At 34.7% G+C, this 7,256-nt stretch overlaps 1 protein-coding gene and 1 pseudogene across 1 annotated transcript in view; both read right to left on the bottom strand.

Annotated features, from left to right (window-relative positions):
* Positions 1-7,256, bottom strand: part of XKR4 (XK related 4) — a 492,307-nt gene that overhangs the window by 73,732 nt on the left and 411,319 nt on the right. The gene's annotated exons all lie outside the window — the stretch shown is intronic.
* On the bottom strand, positions 5,259-5,377 carry LOC111738986 (annotated as a pseudogene).

The following is a 7,256-nucleotide window of genomic DNA, read 5'->3' as shown; positions in this document are numbered from 1 at the left end:
TGTGCAGATAATTTTGCAGAATGCTCTGTCTTTTCATCCTCAGATGGAACATTAGCAGCCCTTTGAGGATCAATTGTAAGGTTTCAGGAGCAGCAAATTTATCTCTAAGTATATATTTTAGTGGATTAAAAAGTTAGGATGCCTGTTAGTTCTGACCATTGGCAAAATCATGAAATGGGCAAAATTTGCCTGGAAGTTCTTTTCCTTCCGCTGCAGTCATATTGCAGAGTCTTTTTTGCTGCTCTGTACTCAATGCTGAGGAGACTCATGGAGTTCAAGAAATGCCCTAAGATTCAAATTTGTCCCTTTCCTCTTGTCATGGCTGCTTTACTCTTCTGCACTCCATTCTAAGAAAGGAGATGCCTCCTCTGTCTAGGGCATGACAGGTAATATTGAGTTGATAATTCAAGCTAATCTTAGTTAATGTGTCATTGAATCAATATATTATCTCTATAAGTAAACTGAATGTTTTAACCCAGATAAAATGCATGCATCTTCTGAAAGTCCTGAGCAAGTGACACTAATGCTGGGTTTGGCACATACTCTGATAGACTGATGGGGGCATGTTTTGACCAGCTAAGGCTTCTGGTGCCATTGCATGTGTGTGAGCGGTCCTGTGTTCAAAAGCACAAACATTCCTTATACCTTTAGAAGTGCCTGGAAGCATGCTTAGGTGTGTGTGTAGAGAACTCTTCCATCTTCGTGGTGTCAGCAGTTGTATTAAGGGCTTAAGGTGAACCTCACTTTGCATGTCAGGAAAGAGAGAAAGTTGGCCATGTAGTATTGCCCTCGTATAGTCTTTGAAGCCAGGCAAGGACAGCTCTGGGGCTTAAATAAGCAACACGGTATAAAAAAATTTTGAATTAAGCTGTACTTCCACTGAATAAATGAGAAAGCGGTTAAGTAGAAACACAGTGGTGTTAATCTCTACCACAATGAGTGGGTGGAAATCCCAGTACCACGATCGGATTTACACATGTAAGTCCAGCACGCCCACAGGAGACTGCAAACATTGCGTGATGAATAATAATGATAAAACTAAAACCTTAGGACTGTTCATTCAGTACACTGTAACGAGGTGTAGCTTTTGTTTTCACATCATCAGTCCCATGATGAAACCTCATTTTCAATCTGGCTTGTATGCTATGATTGGATTTTATCTATTAACTAATATCCAAACAGTCTCGAGTGCCATTTGCTCACATACACACACACTTATATATATATGATTACAGACAAAAACATTAGTATCAAACAGAAACAACAAAAAGTGAAGGTTTTCAAATTCACATTAAGTTCTTTCATGAGATATTTTCAAAGCTGCATTTATTTCTTTTCCACTGGTAGGACTATTCAAATCTACAAAAAATTAAACTAGGAAGACTTCCTTTATAGCTGGTTCCATTATGTTACAAGTTTTAGAGAACAGAGAGAAAATATACTGTAGATTTATATTGTGGTTCAGTATTAAATTTATCTAATATATATGTATTAGATAAATGTATATGAATATATAAACATTTAAAATATATATGGGGATCATATTTTACATATGTATATTTTAAAGTAAGTAAACTATTTTAAAGTAAGTAAACTATTTTAAATAAAAATAGAAGCGCATTATCTTGAATTAGAGTTTTCTTTGGTGATAGTTAATTATTTAAAGATCTACTCTTGATTTCTCTCTCTTCTTTCCAATCTTCATTTAACAAACGTTTATTGACTGTTCTTCATTCAGCTCCCTTCTCTCCTTTTCAATCCTTTTGATTATGCTTGTTTTTCCAAAGCAGTTCGTTCCTTTAAGGAATGTTTTTCCCTTTGAAGAGATCTGGGGTAAAATACAGACTTATAGAAACCAAAATTTCTCTTAATTTACAAATGACCATCAATAGCTGCATGAGATAAAAGAACTTCACTTAAGTCAGTTGTCTTAAAAATAAGAGTTAAAAAAAGTAAATAAACTCAAGTTAATGGCTTGCTATTATTGTCTCTTCCTATTAACCATTGTTCAGTCTTTTTTGTAATAAAAGGAGCTCCTGGATTCTACAAGCAAATAACTATGAAACGCCATCACTTAGTGAATTCTGTATACATTCTCTATTACTGTGTGCCATAACTGAAAAAATAAAAAACTTCTGTGGTGTATTATTATTGCAAAGCAAAGCTTGTCTGTTAAATAATATTTAAGAAATTATGAGCCAGTTGCATTTATTATTAAGCTTTTCCCCTCTATTATATATATGTATATAAATTTATACACATATATATGTATGTATATATATATGTATATATATATTTGTCTCAATATTTAGAAGGGAAAAAAATAATTCTTGGGTTGTGGAAAAATACCGCTACTATGAGAAAAGTACCATATATACTTAGAAAAGTAAATTGTATTGTGAATTTAAATTTTAAAATATTTCGTAAATTAAAATGCAATGCTTCTTTGACAACCAGCTTGTCTCCTTGAAGGCTGCACGTAGAGGGCAGGCAGTGAACAGCGATTTAATGTTGGTGAAGAAGGAGGGGAGGTGGAGGAAAAACCTCTCTGCTGTCTTTCCGTGAGAGGTCTTAGGTGAGCCATGGAAAGACCTATACTGAAACGTGTTCTGTGATCTTCCTCTTTTTCGCCCTTCTCTGATATTACGAGGGGTATAAAGTCAAAAAGGGAAGAAGCTTAGATTTTAGAGAGCAAGGTATGGCCTTTTCATGGAAAAGTTGATCAAAATACTGTCAAGGGAGGCAGGTTTTCTTTAATTACAGAAAACCTGCCTCCCTTGACAGTATTTGGGAGGGGAAAATAGGATGTAATTAATGTAATTTCTCTGATAAATGGAATTTATCAGATAAGATAAGAAGGTTTTCTGGAAGAAAAGGGAAAAACAAGGATGTAATTAACACAATTTTTCTGGTAAATGGGATTTTCTGAGAACTTCAGATTTCCCCACTCAAATGTTTTCATATTCACAAAACAATATGTCAGTTACTGCCAATACTAATGCAGTTTCCCCATAATGTCCCCCAAAACCCTCACATGCTGCCCCACTATTGTCTCCCTTTTTCTAACTGGAGACAAAGTCAGGCTAGAAGTAGGTGGTTTACAACAGCTCAGGGATGAAAAAAATATGTACATATAGAGTGCTTACATTGTGCCAGGTGCTGTTTTAAGAGCTTTACAAATATTTAATCTTTGCCAGACTCCTAGGAAGTAGGTACTATAATTGATCTCATTTTAAAGATGAGGAAACTGGGACACAGAGCGATTAAAATAGTTGCCCTAAGTCACTGGGCAAATGAATGGTGGAGCTAGGATTCCAACCCACCCAGTCGGGCTCCAAAGCTCACGCTCTTAAACACAGCACTTTGCAAAGACAAAGACAACACTCTTCCTCCTTCCCCATCGCCGGCCACACACACAAAGCCAATGTTTAGGTTGCAGTTAGCCTCCTGGATAAAATTTAGCCTTATAACTGGAGAGAGAGATGGCATTTTAAATTTAGAAAGAGCTAAATACCACAATTTATAACATCATGTGGGCATAACTGGATTAACCATGAATGGGTTTTTGCTCTTCCAGTCCGTGAGAAAGAATCAGATGCCGGAATAGTTCAGTTGAGCAAACCCACGAAATGCAACTTATCTGACAATAGTGAGCATTCTTTGAGTAGTTTGTTAGCCACTCCAAGAATACGGTTAAAGAAAAATATCAAAGGGAGTATATGAAGCTGAAAAAAGTATTAATGACAGGAACGGAAATATGCAATTTCAGATTATTATATGTGGCGATAGCACCCCAAAACAATCATAGGGTTAAGAATTTGCACACGCAATGTATATATTAGATGTTTTTGATAAATGCCAACGAAGGATTCACTTTGTCAGTATGGACACAGGCATGCACACTTCATGCTCAAAATAATAGGTACAACATGAGGAGTCCTGAAATCTCAGCAGGCCAAGGTAATTGATCTTTAGTTGTGGTTGCTGATATTATGAAATGCTGTCATTTAAGAGCATTTTGAGCTTTGACTCTGAATTCCTTTTAACTTGAAGTGAATTTGCATTCAATGCATACATAGAATTACAAAGCCTAATGATGTTTTGGGGATTAAAGAATTTCTGTCAATTAAAAGCTTCTTTCCATATATAAAACAGAGGCACTTAGATATTCTCTCTCTCTTCTGATAGCATTGGCTTTATCTCAGGGAGAAGACTAAACTTCAGTGTGAACAACCCTAATTACTTCTTCAGTTAATCAAGGTCCAGTCGCTTTCACTACATTTTACTTAATACTTAATCAAACACCTTTATTAACACTTTTTAAGTTAAATTTTTCACTTGGAGGTAATTGTAGGCTCACATGCAGTTTAAGAAACAATGCACAGAGATCCCATATGCCCTTTATTCAGTATTCCCCAATGGTAACATCTTATAAAACTGTAGTACAAAATCGTATCTAGGCTATTGACATTGATACAATCAAGATGCACAACGATTCCATCAACACTAGTTTCCCTCATATGGTCCTTTTATAGTTATGCCCTTTTCCCTCTGTCTCTACTCCCTTCTTAACCGTGGGCCACCACTATTCTGTATTTCATTTGTGTGATCTTGTCATTTCAAGACTGTTATGTAAATAGAACATATGTTTGTTTATCCATTTGCCTATTGAAGGAAATCTGGGTTTTTTCTACTTTTTGAGTGTAAAGCTGTTATAAACATTTTAATATAGCTTTTTATGTGAGCATAGGTTTTCCTTTTTCTACGATAAATAAGTGCAATTTTTGGGTCATATGAGATGTCCATAGTTTTTTAAGAAATTGCAAAACTATTTTCTAGGGGTGACTGTACCATTTAAATTTCCACCAGGAATGTATGTGGGATCCAGTTTCTCATTATCCTTACAAGCATTTACAAGCTGTATTCACTATTGTTTATTTTAGCCATTCTGATAGGCTTGTAGTAATATTTTATTGTGGTTTTAATTTATGTTTCTTAATGGCTAATGATGTCAAACTATTCATGTGCTTATTTGCTATCTATATATCTATTTGGTAAAATGCTCTTCATATGTTTTGCCTATGACTTAGCTGAATTGTTTTTTACTGCTGAGTTTTGAGAGATCTTTGTATTTCTTAGATACTAGTTCTTTGTCAGATATGTGGTATGCAAATATCTCTTCCCAGTCTGTAGCTCGTCTTTTTATCCCCTTAACAGGGTCTTCCACAGAGCAAAGATTTTAATTTTTTTTTTTTTAACGCCTACAGCACCTGGTATTCCCAGGTGGTCTCCCATCCAAGTACTAACAACGCCCGACCCTGCTTAGCTTCCGAAATCAGATGAGATTGGGTACGTTCAGGGTGGCATGGCCATAGACAAGTTTTAAATTTTTATGAAGCCTAATTTATCAATTTTTCTTTTCATGAATTGGCTTTTGGTGTTAAGTCTAAAATTTCTTTGCCTTGCTCTAGATCTTGAAGATTTTTTCTGTATTTTTTCTGAAGGTTTTGTAGTTTTGCATTATACATTTAAGTCTGCGATCCTTTTTGAGTTCATTTTCGTATACATTTAGACTTAGGTTGAATGTTTTTCCCAATGGATATTTAGTTGCTACAGCCCCATTGTTGAAAAGTCTATCTTTAGTCTATTGAATTTCTTTTGCATCTTTGTCAAAAATTGGTTGGTCGTATTTGTGTGTCTATTCTACATGAGTTCCGTTGACCTATATAACTTTCTCTCTGCCAATATCACATAATTCGGATTATTATCGTTATATGCCTTGGAATTTTATAAACTGATTCCTCCCCTTTGTTCCTTTTTTTAACATTTTCAATTTATTTATTAAAAGACTTTTCAAATTATTGTTATAAAGAATGTGTTTGTGTGTACACTAATCCATATTTGCTTGCTTTATAAGGAATTATAAAATAAATTTGTAATGGAATTTAATTCTTCAAAATGCAATTATTTAAATAGTACCCTATTTTTTCTTTTTTGCTAGTTTCAAGTGTATTTTTGAAGATTTTAACAATGCATGAGGAATACACAAGGGAGAGATCCTTTAAAGTCAAATTTCTATAACAGGAATACACATTTCCCACTTTTTCAAGTTTTTTAAATAAAAAAAATAGGTTATTATATGTGAATTAACTTTTACAGTTTTTTTCTTTAATTTTAATTAGTTTCAAGTATACAATACATTGGTTAGACATTTATATAGTTAGTAAAACGATCCCCCCAATTGCTTCCTCCCTCTCCTGACCCTCCATCTAGCCAATGTATTAATGCTAATTGCATTCCTTATGCCGTGTTTACCATCCTGTGACCATCTGTCAGCTGCTAATTTGTACTTCTTTAACCCTTCACCCCATTTTCCCAGCCCCTAAACCCCCTCCCCTCTGTCTGTCACCAAATTGTCCACTATATTTGTCTGTTTTTGATTAGTTTGTTCTTTTTATTCCTTAAATTCTGCATATAAGTGAAATCATATAGTGTTTATCTTTCTCTGTCTGAATTAAATACCTTCTAAGTTCATCGCAGCAATATCTTTTTCCATATCCTTCCTTTTCATATGTTTTCTTATCCTTTTAGCTACTCCATCCCTTGGTTGGAGCACTTAATTCTTTTCCATTTAAGGTACTTATTGATAGGAATGTAGTTGTTAACATTCTTTATTCCTGTTTTCGATACATGTTTTTTCTTCTTGAAGAAGTCCTTCCAACATTTCCTGTAATTCTGGCTTGGTGGTGATAAATTCCTTTAATTTATTTTTGTCTGTGAAGCTCTTTATCTGTCCTTCGATTCTAAATGATAGCTTTGCTGGATAAATTATTCTTGGTGGTATATCCTGGGTCTTCATTCTTTTGAAATTTTTTGCCAAGCCCTTCTGTCCTGCATAGTCTCTCTTGAGAAATCAGCTGGCAGTCATATGGGTGTTCCCCTATATGTAATTATTTGTTTTTCTCTTGCTACTTTTAAAATTTTTTCTTTGTATTTAACCTTTGGCATTTTGATTATGATGTGTCTTGGTGTGAGCCTCTTTGGATTCCTGATTTTTGGAATCCTCAGAGCTTACTGGGGCTTTAAGTCCATTTCCTTCACCAGGTTAGGGAAGTTTTCCATCATCATTTCTTCAAATACTTGTTCAACATCTTGATTTTCTTCACTTACGCCTATCAGACAAATATTTGGAGCCTTAATAGTGTCCCATATCTTCCTTAAATCATCTTTATAGTCTTGGCCTCTTTTTTCTTGCC

Source organism: Pteropus vampyrus, unplaced genomic scaffold (assembly GCF_000151845.1).
Source record: "Pteropus vampyrus isolate Shadow unplaced genomic scaffold, Pvam_2.0 Scaffold45, whole genome shotgun sequence".
NCBI classification, from domain to species: domain Eukaryota; kingdom Metazoa; phylum Chordata; class Mammalia; order Chiroptera; family Pteropodidae; genus Pteropus; species Pteropus vampyrus.
The sequence above is the reverse complement of the archived record's forward strand: the minus strand, read 5'-3'. Positions and strand labels throughout refer to the sequence as shown.